The sequence below is a fragment of the Marmota marmota genome, unplaced genomic scaffold (genome assembly GCF_001458135.2).
Source record: "Marmota marmota marmota unplaced genomic scaffold, marMar, whole genome shotgun sequence".
Lineage (NCBI taxonomy): Eukaryota > Metazoa > Chordata > Mammalia > Rodentia > Sciuridae > Marmota > Marmota marmota.
Window position 1 is genome coordinate 14143442 of NW_026000048.1, and position 15076 is coordinate 14158517.

Genomic DNA, 15076 nt, shown 5'->3' on the forward strand with positions numbered 1-15076 from the left:
CTCTCTATACTTTTTTTTTTTGGGGGGGGGGGTACTGGGGATTGAACTCAGGGGCACTAGATCACTGAGCCACATCCCCAGCCCTATTTTGTATTTTATTTAGAGACAGGATCTCATTGAATTGCTTAACGCCTTGCCATTGCTGAGGCTGGCTTTGAACTCATAATCCTCCTATCTCAGCCTCCCGAGCTGGGATTATAAGTGTGGGCCACCATGCTGGCGGTCTCTCTCTACTTCTTGGCTCCCAGGCGCTGAGCAGCTTTCTTCTGCCACACCTTTCCTCCATGATGCTTCTGCCTAGAAGCCAGCTGACCATAGACTGAAACCTCTGAGATCATGAGTCACAATAAATCTTTCCTCCTCTGAGCTGTTTTTCTCAGGTATTTGAAAAGCTGACTAACACAAAGGGATGGGGAAGTCAGCAACAGATAGGACCTCAGGCAAGTGGGAAAAGCTAGAGTCAATGATTGTTGTCTGTATCATTCACTGCCAGGGGCCAATGAGTTAAGTTTACTAAAGGAAAAAGAAAACATATCCCTACTCTTTGTCCTGTTCTGAAATGTGTCCCCCATAACTCCTCAGATAGCAAACTGTGGCCATTTCAAGTTTCGAAGACCCCCACTGAATGCTCTTTAGACTTTTGATTAAATATGGTGGGTTTAACATAAGCTGAATAAACCTAACAAAATATCAGGTTTAAAACAGTGAAAACGCCGGGTGCAGTGGCGCATACCTGTAATCCCAGGCTCAGGAGGCTGAGGCAGGAGGATCAGGAGTTCAAAGCCAGTCTCAGCAAAAGTGAGGTGCTAAGCAATTCAGTGAGACCCTGTCTCTAAATAAAATATAAAATAGGGCTGGGGATGTGGCTCAGTAGTCAAGTGACCCCAGTTCAAAACCTGCCCCCCCCAAAAAAAACAGTAAAAGTTTGAAAAAAACAAATGAATAATATATTAACATTTATTTAAAAGACAGAAAAAAGGAGGGGATAGCAATCCAGAATGGAGGCCCCAATCACCTCAAGTGCCTGCAAAGAGGAACAACAAAGAAAAGAGAGACTGTTTGCCCTCCCAGATCCTGAGAAAGCCTCAGGTTTTGTAATCACCAAGTCATATTGAAAATTGTATGAGGCAAAACTAAAAATATAGATGGAATAGTCTCCTCTTATCCATGGTTTCACTTTCTGTGACTTCAGTTACCTGTAGCCAACTGTAGACTAAAAAAAATGTTAAATGGAAAACTCTGGACATCATTCATAAATATAGAATAACTTATAGTATAGTACAATTTTATAATAAGTGTTCTATTTTATTATTAGTTGTTATTAACCTCTAGCAGTGACTAACTTGTAACTTCAGCTTCACTACAGGTACATATATATAGGAAAAACACACAATAAATACAGACTTTGGCTCTCTCCTGCTTTCAGGCAGCTGTGAAACATCTTGGAACATATACCCTAGGGATAAGGAGAGCTACTGGGTTGGATGGAAGTCTGTATATACAGTGCAGCTTCTCTGCTTTTCCTCATAGAGTCGCACAAGCTACCTGTCCCACCTCACTCTCCCACCCTCACAAACAGGAAATAAGAAATTATCCTCAACCTGAGACTCTGGAGATAAAAGGGCATGTCGAATGCCTACTGCAAAGGACCCAAACCACTGGGAACTTTCACAATCTAAAAAATAAAGAGGAAATTTTCTAGAGAGGAAAAAAAGAAAAAAAAAACAGTTACAAAAATATTGTCAAAAATCAAAACGGTACTAAGATTCTTCATAACAATAGAAAAAACTGACAGATCAATGTATCATCTTTTAATATTTAGAAAAATCAGAGGGAACTTTTTTTTTTTTAATTTAGACTTCTATATCCAGTCAAGTTAACCAAGGATAATGACAGAATACGGAATGATATTAGAATACTGAATGACATTCTTTGGGAAAATCAGGGCAAAAACCAAGAAACAGAAATTATAGGAAGCACAGAACCCAACATGGGATGACAGTTGTAAAGAAGGCGTGAAACCAGTCCAGCAGAACTGGCAGAAGATCTCCCAGATTTAAAACAAAAACAAAAACTGATACACTTGATCGAGTGGAATATAGAATCAAGGGGCATATTCCAGAGCTATTAGAGTAGTTAAAATTGATGATTGTGTAAATTAAGAAAAGATATTAAAGAGTCAATAACTCCAGGAACATATTTTAAATTTGAATAGGAAAAGGAACATAATCATGCTATTCCTGTTACCTTAGCCAAAAAATAATTTACATGGTCATAATAATATAAACTCTGAATATTGATTTTCCCAAGAATTATTATATAAACCAGAAAGAATGAGAAGTAGGGAGAGCAATGGTATCATCTCATCTAATAGATGATTTAATTCCATAATTGACTAAGTCCAAAAGATAGTGGCATAAACATAATTACGGAGGAAAAGGCCACAGGAAGCTGTGTGAAGCAGATACCTTTAGAGAAAAGGACTGGGTTGGGGAAGCATCTTATGATTGATTGACCGAGTGATTGATTGGAAATGGGGTTCTTGCTATGTTGCCCAAGCCCCCAGGTTCAAATAATCCTCTGCCTCAGCCTCCCAAGTATCTGGGATTACAGGTCCTGGCACACACCATGGTGCCAGGCTTCTACTTTTTAAAAAACATCTTGGCATTACTATTAGATTTATAAAACTGCATTCACGAGTTACTTTGATAAAAATTAAAAGTAATTCATTTAAAAAAGAAGTGTAGATGTGTTATTCCAGTCACCCAGGGTGCCCTGTTTTTGTGTGGGCTACTCCTTGCATACACATAGGAAAGGAAACAAAGGTTTTGGGAACAAACCTCTTGTGTTTAACTCGTGAAAGAGGATCACAAGACACAGGAAAATGAGAAAAAACAAAAGGATTCAGAGAATAAAAAAATGTAACCAGCAGTTTATGCTTGCCTTGATAATTGAAATAATCACATGACTGTTTAAGAGGGATTCAAGTATAGTTAAGATTATTCAGAGAGTTTATTCTTATTCCATATATCTATGCATATAAAAGTAGCATATATATCAATAGATAGCAAGTTATATATTTGTGTATGTTATATACATATGTGTATACATATATATAAATGGAGCTTATGGGTATACATGTTGTTTCATGTATATCCCAAAACATTCACAGTGATTAGTAATATGGTGATTGATGTTGATATTGTTTGTAAATGATCTTGGATTTTGTCTCTGTGCTATTATTGTTATAATCAGAAATAACAGATTTAAAATGAGCTCTTTTTGTGTGCATTTTCTGTTTACTTTGCCTTTTGCATTCATAAAATTATAACTTTTAGAATTGAAAGGGACAGGAGATTGGATTAAGATGGTTAACAGAGCACAGATGCCTGAAAATGACAAAAGAGATTACATAATATAACTGGAGAACAGGAAGGGATATTCTTGATGGACCAGAAAGAAAAAGGAATTCCTAAATAAGAAAAGGCAGGCAGGACTGGATCAATAGAGGAAGTTGTTTTTTCAAAAAGCAAAAGGCTATCATTGAAGGAAGAAATCATTCTAGAATGCTCTGAGCCCCCAACCTGAAGCTGGAAGGAGGCAGATACAGGGAGAAAGAGGGGAGTTGAGAGACAAACTTAGCGTTGACTGGTTTCAGAAGTTCATTAGGAGCATCAGATGGGCCAACCTCTGATTTCTCCTTTCCAAGTAGATGTGTCTGACCTCAGGGAGGAGCAATAATATGAGCTTTGGAAGAATGCCTTGGAAACACCCAGAAATAATGTGGACTCCCATATCCAGAAGACTAACTACTGGCATCCCCTCATCTGTCTGTAGGTAGATTCCGCCCCTGCTTGAGAATGCCAGGAAGCAAATGAAGCAGAGAGGGTGTCAGGAGACTCAAGCAAGAATATGAGTTCACAGGTAAGAATGGTCAATCATTTGAGCAAAACCAGTATCCTGATACTCAGTAAGTAGAAGTTCTTTTTTTTTTCCTGAGGACACAGGATTAATATCCTCAGACACACACACACACACACACACACACACATGATATTGCATCCTTGAAACTGAATAGGACATTTTCTTTCTCGGAAAAGAGTATAGGCTTAGAAGAAAAATTATGATGGTCAAAACAAGAATCTATGGGATCTAGTCTGTATTTCCCTTTCTACCGCATTTCTGACCATCTATATTGACAAGGAACTCACCACCTTATCAAAAAGTCTACTCTGTTGTTGAAGAGCTCAACTTTAAAAGGTTAACAGTTCTCTCTTATTATTGAACCTTGTCTCCTTGCTCTTAAACCCATTGGTCTTGAACCTGCCTCTGGAGCAAAACTAAATCTGCTTACTCTTCTACAAAAAAGCGTTTTAAGTCTTTGCAAACAAGAATCTTTGCAAACAAGAGGCCTGCCCGAATGTCTGCTTGACTGCAAGCTAAATGGCCAATTCACTCAATTGCTTGTCACCGGCCAGCTTCCAGAGTCTTCATTTGTCTGCTAACCATTCCCTGGGTTCTTTCTAGATTTTCTCCCATACCTAGGATAGAGACTACCTATAGCAGGCCTAGAATTGCTTATATCTCAGACATTTTTACTCCTTTTCCCCACAATGGTATCATTACTTCCTCTGGTTACTCAATTTCTATTAATAACATCTAAGTTGACATGAGTGTGATGCTTTCTTTGAAGAACTGCAGGAAATGAGTAAGCAGATCTGTTTCTCTAATGTTAAGTATTAGTTCCATCTGTTTAGTAAATATTTACTGACCGCAAGCATGCTCCTGAGACTCTAGTAGGTGCTATTGGGGCTTCTAAGATGTATGAAGCAGTTATGGCCCTGAGGAAGTTTACAGTTCGATAGGAAACCTCAGATACATGTATAAATAACCTCCAATGTAGAAAGTGGTACAGACGGTAAAACAGAACGGATATGGAGCTATGGGGTCAACAGGGGATATTTAATATGAAAGCAGAAATGCTTCCTGAGAAACAATATTTCAGAAGTCCAAAGAGAGAGTCCTTACTTCTCAGACTCCTTTCTCCAACACTTGTTTGCCCCATTTTCTTTTCCCAATTTCTCCTCAGTTTTAGGGCTGCTTGTGTCCATTTGTCCTCGTGGTTCCCTTGTGGCTTGAGGATGGGCTGAGAGGATTGGCTTTAAGAAACAACTCCACCAGCAGCCCCACTTCTTGGCATTGCCCACCCCTCCTTTTAAAAAATTAAAAGCAAGGACTTGAACATACATTTATGTCCATGTTCACAGCAGCACTATTCACAATAGCTCAGAGGTGGAAGCAATCCAAGCATCCAGGGATGAATAGGGAGATAAACAGAACGTGGTTATACACATACAATGAATATCATCCTGTCTTAGAAAGGATGGGAATTCTGACATGCACTACAACAAGGGTGAACATTGAAGACAATATGCTGAGTGAAGAAAGCCAATCTCCAAAGGAAGAATATTATATGATTCCACCTACCTGAGTTACCCAGGTTAGTCAAATCCTTAGAGATACGGTAGAACAAGTGGTTGCCTGGGGATGTGGGACTGAGGGGATGGTGAATTAATGTTTTATGGGCACAGAGTTTCAGTTGAGGAAGATGGAAAAGTTTATGTGGGGAGGGTGCGGGGGTGGAACCCAGGGCCTTGTGCATGCAAGGCAAGCACTCTACCAACTGAGCTATATCCCCAACACAAAGACGAAAAAGTTCTGTGGATAATCGCACAACATGAATTACCTTAATGCCACAGACCTATACTCTTAAAAATGGTTCAATGGTAATTTTATGTTATGCATATTTTACCACAATAAAAAAAAGAATCATCCCATCCTTGACACTTAGATATTATAGAAGTTCATTTCTCGTCTCTTCTCCTGGCTCTGACCTCAGACTTTACTCATTCTGCTAACTATTGTATTGGTTTAGAGGTATTCCTAACATTGGTCTCATGGCTGCTGTGACTATGATAAAATATTTGCCGAGGGAAAAACTGTTCCCAGAACAAGGCCTTGTCTTTAAGGGCAACAGCCAACAAAATTATGCCAGAGTCCTCTGGGGTGAGACTGGAACTTCACTCAGGGTCTCACATCCCCATAAATTTGTATAGAATAGGCTCAGTAACTAACCAGGAGGCTTGCTTGGCTGTAGTCTGGACTAGACTTGAAACAAAAAAATTCCTGTCCCCATCCCTGCGAATCTGCCATTTTTCACAGAAGCTCAGTTTGAAGGAGGCACTTTCCAGTATTTCTCCCTCCATCCCTAAGAGAGAATCTTAAACTCATGGTGGGTAGCCTCGGGTCTTCCTTAGTGTTGAAGTTTTCAGGTTGGTGAATGAGCCAACAGATTTGAGGAAACTGAAGTAATTCTGTCATAAAGAGCACTCTATTAATTTATTTTGACAAGGGTTGCTTAATTTGAATTATTTATGATGCTTGATAGTCCACTGGATACTCTCCACAACTCATTCAATAGGAGGCAATCCATAGAGTAACCTGAGAGTTTGGCCTCCCTCTCAAATGTCAAATCCTTCTTACAAGGAAGGATGAGTCTTCATAAGATAGAGAGTTATTCATTCATTCAGTAAATATTTGTTGATATTGATATGACAATTATATGGGTGATATGATAATATGATAATAATAGGTATAATATTAAATAGGTGTGTAATTCCTGAGGTGAAAATTGACTAGTTATAGGTCCATAAATATTCTGCTTTTATAAGAAGACTAGCCTACCACAATCTTATAGACCCCAAAGCAATTATATCTCTTGGGTATTCAGGAAAGCCTCTAGTGCTAAGACTCCAATGTAATGTACTAAATTGTGTCCTCCAACCCCAAATTCTTATGTTGAAGTACTAACCCCTAATACTTCAGAATGTGACTCTGTTTGGAGATAGGGTTATTAAAGAGGTAATTAAGGGCTAGAGTCCTTTGGGGCTTCGATACAAAATACCATTGACTAGATGGCTTATAATCAACAGAATTTAGTTCTCATCCTTCTAGTGGCTGGGAAGTCCCAGGTGAAGGTGCTGGCAGATTCAGGATCTGATGAGAACTCACTTCCTAATTTATACACGGCATCTTCTTGCTGTGCCTTCACATGGCAAAAGGAGGGCTGTCTCGGGTCTCTTTCATAAAGACACTAATATTTATGAGTTCTTTGGCCTCATGACCTAATCATCTCCTGTAGTAGTACAGTTTTTTTTTACTATAATGAAACACCCTAGGTTGAGTAACTTTATTTTAAAAGGGGGGGAGGTTCAAGCCAGGCATAATAGCACACACTCATAATCTCAGCAGCTTGGGAGGCCAAGATAGGAAGATTGCAAGTTCAAAGCCAGCCTCAACAACTTAGTGAGGCCTTAAGCAACATAGTGAGAGCCTGTCTCAAAATAAAAAATAAAAAATAAAAAAGATTTGGGAATATGGCTCAGTAATTAAGCACCCCAGTGTTCAATTCCCTGGTACCAAAAAATAAAACAAAAAATAAAAAAGGAGTTTCATTTGGCTCACAGTTCTGGAGATTTGAGGGCATGGTGCCAGAGCTAGCCGAGCTCTGAGAAGAACCTGATGGCAGATGGAATCACAGTGGTGAGAGCACATGTAAGAGGGAGAAATCACATCACAAAATAGGAAGCCAAGATAGAGGGAGATGGGTTTGCTCTTTTGTAACAACCCTCTCATGAGAACTAATTCAAGGCCCCACAAGAACTGCATCCTAAGGGCAGCACCCCCAGTGATCTAAGGGCCTGTGGCTTAGCTCCATCCCTCCCATACTGAAGACCAAGTTTCTACCATGTGGTCCCTTGGGAGGCTTCACCTCCTAATACCATCCCACTGAGGGTTAGGATTAGCCCTAGCAAACAAATATACTCTGCCATTGCTCAGCCCACTTCTTGTCCAATTAATAATCCCATTCCCTTTGGTGACATTTTCAGAACGAAATCACATCCAAGACATTAGGACTGAACTGTTTGGATTCATGAGGGAACCAAAGAAATACATAGCTAACAAATTTTCTAAGCAACACAGTGTGCTTTGGGAAAGAAAAGAAATATGGTGAAGAGGGGGTGGATACACCATGTTGCAGCTCAGCAAGCTGTTGAACTACTCAGAAAGCATATTTGTTATTCCTCACATTTCCTTCCAGTGTAGGAAGGCTCCCTGGAGCTGGCATTGCCGCATTAATGCGCAACACCCAGGCAACTATTTACCACAGTCTCCAGCAGTTGACTCAAATTATTCCATCTTTAAACTAAGAACCTCACCTAGATTATAACTTTTATAGACATGAAAATTCCTTAACTCTAATCCCCAGAGAAGGGCGATACCCTCAGCAGTCAGAGAAGGTAAGTGGTTAGCTCTTTACCTTTGCACTCCTACAGGTTTACCTTGGACTTCTCTCTTCACCACCAATCCTAACACACCTCACCAGAGCCATGAGTCACATCTCTTCCCCAACTTGGCAATGCCAAGCAAGGTTCACTTCTGCTTCTTCAAGGACATTCCAGATTTGCAACCAAATAAACTCATTGGCTCAAGCATGTTTCTGGTCCTATAGTTTCTATCGATTGCTAAATTTCTTGCCAGGATTTTAAACTATTTTCTCAACGTTCCCCTGGAATTTCATTTATTTATTTATTTATTAAATTTTGGGTACTGGGGATTGAATCCAGGGGAACTTACCACTGAGCCACATCCCCAGCCCATGCTAAATTGCTGAGGCTGGCTTTGAACTTATGATCCTCCTGCCTCAGCCTCCCAAACTGCTGGGATTACAGGTGTGTGCCACCACGCCCATGCCCAGATTCATCTGGAATGTCTTGATCCCTGTTCCCAGTGTGCTTTTTTTTTTAGTTGTCAATGCACCTTCATTTTATTTATTTATATGTGGTGCTGAGGATCGAACCCAGTACCTCATACATGCTAGGCAAGCACTCTACCACTCTACCACTGAGCCACAACCCCAGCCCCCCTGCGGTGTGCTTCTTAATTCGTTACCACACCTCTATTCCCAGTTTGTCCAGGACAGTGCCTGGCTTAGGTTTCTGCAATTCATCTGGGTAACTTCATCCTGTTCTAACCTACTCACTTGAACTTGCCTCTTAAGTTGTCCTAGCTGAAGATTCTGGGCCTGTCCCTGACCTCCTAGCCTAATACTGATACTAATTTTTCAGATCTAGTAAGAAGTCCCCAGGTTAAGCAAACTATTTGCACAAGTCACCTTTTTACTATCCAAAGTCTGGCCAACATTTAAATAATTCTGCTTTCTTCTCATCTTGTAGAAGTAATATTTGTGTTCACTTCAACGTTAAAAAACTATTCCAATATCTATTGAAAATTGGGCAAAACAATTGCCCTATGTTTTCTTCCATCAGTATTACTGGTAGCAAATCCACCTGGCAAACCTAAGAACCCTATCTGCTCTCACATTGGAATATATGTTAGATACATCAGAAACATTATCATTTGCAAAATATGAAGTCAGACTTAAAATGCAGTTTCCATCCACTGTGAGTTATCATTACAATCACTCCTTTCTGTTTTATGACTATTTTTTTTTTTTGAGACAGATTCCAGGCTGACCTGAAATTCCTCAAACATCCTCCTGCCCCAGCCTCCCAAGAAGCTGGGACTACAGGTGCACAAAATCATGCTCCCAGAACCCTTTTCTCTTCTAAGGATTCATCATCTAAGCCAACTCAACCACCTTACTTTGCACGTACCCAAACCTCTTACTGGTTCTGAGACCAGATAACAAGTTTATTGGGGTCATCTTGCACCTGTTGTCTCCCTCCTTATCGAATTAGCCACATTCATGCTGCATCTCCTAGAATTCTGGGATGCCTTTCTTACTCTCCCACTTCTCTCTGTACTTTTCTTATCATACTGCTTCTGCCCACTCAAAATCACAGCATTGTGTGTGCAGAGCTGTTTACGCCCAAGGCTGTGCAGTGTTTGCTGGGAATAGAGTGGACTCCGCTGCACATAGTACTGCCCTAAGGAATACTAATTGCCTTGCTGATAAATTGAGGGGGGGTGGAGGGAACCTCAGGGACAATACCAGACCCATTTTAGAACAAAACACTGGAAGCACATCTGCAGAAATGTCAGTAAGAAAACACATCCTTTTCTTTTTTACAAATTATTTCTTCCTTTGGTTTCATCCTTTCTCTTCTCTTAGGCCATTCCAGAATCATCCCTTTCAAGATCTGAACAGACAGACCCAGCCAAAAAAAAAAAAAAAAAAAAAAACAGGGCTCAGAATCAGGGTCTCTGCTATTTTGTCAAGTTCAGGATTAGCTGAAAGAGCCCTGCCTTTCTGGTCTTGCCTCCCCCCATCACGAAGCACCATTTTCCCAAGTCATTCTTCTAATACATCACCATTCACCAATCAGAAAGCTCAGTGGGGTGATATTTAATTCATGTCTGTCAATCACGACACAAAGAAAAGGCCTTCAGCTGGCCACCGAGAGAATCCTCTGCTGACCGAACAAAGAGTCCGCAGGGATCTCTGGTCCCAGCCACGTTCCCAGGAGTAGGCTCTTCACGGCTACCAGGCCCTTGCATGGTTTCAAAATAACTGTGGCTTTGGGAGCCGCAAGGCAGATGAAAGAGATTAAATCAGCAGAGCATCTCTTCGACATAGGAGAGAATAAGATTGTGACTCTTGTGTTTGAGCTCCTCAGTCGCAGATCAGTATGTCCTTGGCATTAGACTTCTGTGTCACATCCAAATATTTTAATTTTCAAGTCAACTGCTGTGGCCTCCCGACTGGTGGTTGTATTAGCTTCATGATTTTTAAACGGACATATAAGTAAAACCAAGTCGTTTGATAAGATCTAGAGTATAAAAATTGTAAAAGCTTCACTTCCATGACCAGCATTGATCTTTGGAAGTTGGAGGGATATGAATAATAAATAAATGAAATGAAACACTTCCGTGGCAATTGTCGGTAACACAAACACAGGATTCAAAAGCAGCAGCTGGGTAACAAAGGAACAGTTCCTCACGTTCAAGGATTTTTTTTTTTTTAATCAGTCCCTGGGAAGTACAGCATGCTTTCTCTGCTCCCAGCTCCTCCTGTATATGTAATGGAATCAAAATGCTTCTGATTGTTGACACTGTGTATGGGGACCTGAAGCTGATGCTTCTCCATGGTGCAAAACCTATCTCCACATTTCTTTCTACCCCAGAAATTCTTTCCATTTATTTTACACTTTTTCTTACTAAACATTTTCATATTTACTCACTCTGTTTTCTAGCCTTTTTCTGGACCCTTTTTACAAATGGAAAAACTAAGGGTGGATGGTATAGAAATTAATGAGGGGGCAGGGGGTCTGGGAGTGGAAGGAACTAAAACCAAAGTAGTTGGGTTGAGGATAGGAAAGACCTGGGTTTGCACCTCAGCCCTTCCAGTTTCTAGCTGTCTGACTGCAAGAGCTTAACCATTTTGATCTTTAGTTTTCTTTCCCATAAAGTGGAAATAACATCTACCACACAGTATTCTTGCTTCAATTAGATTACACAGGTGAGGGTTCCTGGCACTTAGTGGGCTTTTTTCTTTTTTCAGCTAGGAGAAGGTTTATAGCAGAGCTGGAATATCTGTCCCTGTCCCACCAGGGACAGGTTACTGTCACAGGTCTTGTGGCATTATCCCTAGGCTACAGGGCCTTTGGGTTTCCTTCTTGCCCCATTATCAATAGCAACCCTTCCAGAAGTTTCCCTCTCTTTTTATTTGCTTTTCTTCTATGGAAAAGTACGGCAAGAAATTTTTCAGGAAGAGGTTAATTAACCCTTTAGACCCAGGCAGGGCCTTTATTGCCCTAAATGTTCCTATCACCTTAAGTTATTTAAATTTCAAACAGCTGCAGTTCTAGCTATTTGGCAGGCTGATGCAGGAAGATCACTTTAATCCAGAAGTTCAAGGCCAACCTGGGCATCATAGCAACTTGTCTCTTAAAAAAAAAAAAAAAAAAAAAAAAGGGACAAGCAAGCAATATTTGGACTGGGGGTATAGCTCAGTGGTAAAGCACCTTAGCATGCACAAGGGTCTGGATTCAATTCCCAGCAGCCCCCTCCAAAAAGGTAGTACCTGCCTTATAAAGGGGGAAGAGATAATGATGAAATTTAAAAATGCAAGTTAGGCTGGGCTGTAGCCCAGTGGTAAAGTGCTTGCCTACTATGCACAAGGAATTGTATTGCAAAATAAATAAAATAAAGCAAGTTAGCATCCTTAGCTTTTTCTCTAGGCTTGGTCTTTGAACTTGAAGATTCATTTGGATTTTTTTAAAATCTTTTTAACCTCAGTTGTAAAAAAGGTATTTGAATGAGAGTTTTTATTCTTTTTTATTCATTTTTATTCTTCATGTAGTCTCCACTTTTAATTACTATAATACAGGAATAATAATACCTCATATATAAGTTTTTATAAGGCCTAACTACCATTACATTTATATATGTATAATAAGTTATATATATTTATTATATGTATAAATATGTAATATATGTATATACTCATATACATATATTTAGGTATAAATCTTAATCCAGAAATTCAGGTGTAAAAATGTCATATATACATAATTTTTTTAAAAATCACATATTCTGGGGCTGGAGATGTGGCTCAAGCGGTAGCGCGCTCGCCTGGCATGCGTGCGGCCCGGATTCGATCCTCAGCACCACATACAAACAAAGATGTTGTGTCCGCCAAATACTAAAAAATAAATATTAAAAAATTCTCTCTCTCTCTCTCTCTCTCTCTAAAAAAAAAAAAAAATCACGTATTCTCTGAACCATAATCCAGGTTACCAGGAAATCTAACTTTGGGCATCTACACCCATATCCCAGGATAAAATTCCAGAGCCATCCCTTGGACTGGGGGGAATCCAGGACCTCCTGTGCACGCCCAAATTCATGGATGTTCGATCTCATACAAAATCACACGGTATTTGCATATAACCTCATACATCCTCCCACATACTTCAAATCATCTCTAAGATAACTTATGATACCTAATAAAATATCACTGCTGTGTAAATAATTGTAATGCTATGTTGTTTGGGGAATGATGACAAGAAAAATCTGTGCGTGGTGGAATACACAATTGAAGAACCCAAGGATACAGAGGGCCAACTATACTAGAGTATAGCTTGGGATGGAGGGAGAGGGATTCTTGTCTTTTTTGAGATGTCTATTGCTCTGGCTTGCATGAGCCTTTCAGTCAGTCCTGCCATGCTTGGGATATGAGGCTGGGAAGTCCATTGCCTCTGGTCTCCTCCTTTCCTGAAGTCTTGCCCCTAGTCGGCCTTGATTTCTCTAGAGGGTCTCCTGTATCCTCCAAGGCCACCATGCTAAGGAGCTGTTTGTATCTCACCGAGTCAGCCATGATCTCTCACACTTGAATGTTTGCTTTTTCTGTCCTCTACCTGGAATATCTTCCCATGCCTTCCTTCCAAACAAATCCACTTGTTATTCATTCTTGAGCTTAAATTAACTTGTCACCTCATTCAACCAGCCTTCTTTTATGCTGCCTCCTGACCAGGTTAGTTCCTCCTTCTCCTAGCCACCTACATAGCTCATAAGTACAGTGCAACCGATGTCATCTTATTGTAATGGCCAGGGTGTGACTCTTTCCACTACTCATCTGAAAGCAATCCGAGTTTCATCCTCATGACCCCAGCAGCTGCCTGACATATGACAAGTGCCCAGTGGAGGCAGCGGCTGCTGCTTCTTCTTCTTCTTCTTCTTCTTCTTCTTCTTCTTCTTCTTCTTCTTCTTCTTCTTCTTTTAGTTGTAGATGGACATAAGGCCTTTTATTTATTTGTTTATTTTTTATGTGGTGCTGAGGATCGAACCCAGTGCCTCACATGTGCTAGGTAATTGCTCTACCACTGAGCTACAGCCCCACCCCGTTACGTAGATTCTTAACAGCATCCTTGCCCCATAAGCCTTCTCTCCTGATGACCCTTGCCCTCTGCACTTGAATTCATGGCAGTGATGTACACGTTTAAGCTATTTGGGTATTCATGTGACCCCCCCAGGTTGCCACAGATTTGCATGAATTATATGTTCCCTCTTCTAACCTCCTAGTTTCAGATACAGGAAGGGATCTTAGTGGTTAGTCAGTCCAACTTCCCAGGTAACATAGAACTCACCTTAGATGGTCACTGAGTCTCCATTTAAATACTTTCTAAGGCTTTTATGTTAGGTGAATTGCGTGGCAGCGTCATGGAAAACATTAGCATGTGGGTAAACATTTCCAAGAACACACTGTGGCATGCAGGACTTACTTGCTTCACTCTGTTGAAAAGGACACACAGTCTGGAACAGATAGATGTTGAGAGAAAAGGGACATTCTGGTTTTGGTGGAGCTTATTTTTCTTTCAGATTAAAGTACAGGCAAAAAGGAGACTTGACTGCCCTAATCTTGTGGGCTGTGTCCTCTAATTTGGTTCTGGCTGAAATTCTACAGGTACCATGTCTGGAGCCCTCTGCTCAGTCTTCCAGAAGCTTTTGTGATCTCCACTGCGAGTTTTGGACTCTAATAGTTTTTGGAGAAGGAAAAAAAAAAAAAAAGAGTGAAGGACAGTGGTTCTTTGTGTCTCTCAAAGGAAGCACTGTTTTCCTGAACTGGCACAACCCACAGACAACGTGCTGCCCTTCATGTGAGATTGTTTTACTGACCCAACACACAGACTGCACCGTGTCAGCCTTCACACAGAAGGGAAATGCTGGTGTCTCTTGCAATATGAGGACAAGTTACAGAGCAGCAAATGGAGATAACCCTCCGAAGGTGACTGTCAACAATTCAAAGCCTCCTCTTCCATCTCTGTGATAAGGAGAGTGCTTCCTGTCATGGGATTGTTTATGACCCCTCTGGCCTTAGGTTTAGAAGAAGTGAAATTTCTGAGGACATCTCTCACATTCCCCGATTTAGACTCATTATCCAAAGTTGAAAGTCAATGACATTTTTTATTAATTAGTTAAACATGATAGCAGAATACTCTTCAATTCATTGTACACGATTTTTCACTTCTCTGGTTGTACACAAAGTAGAGTCATA

General features: G+C 40.4%; 1 protein-coding gene across 1 annotated transcript in view; it reads right to left on the reverse strand.

Moving 5' to 3' along the window:
• Window positions 1-14514, reverse strand: part of Thnsl1 (threonine synthase like 1) — a 186254-nt gene extending 171740 nt beyond the window's left edge. Inside the window, exon 1 of the mRNA XM_048812678.1 lies at window positions 14304-14514. The gene's annotated coding sequence lies outside the window, so the exon portion shown is untranslated. The remainder of the gene's footprint in view (window positions 1-14303) is intronic.
• Window positions 14515-15076: the final 562 nt, after the last annotated feature.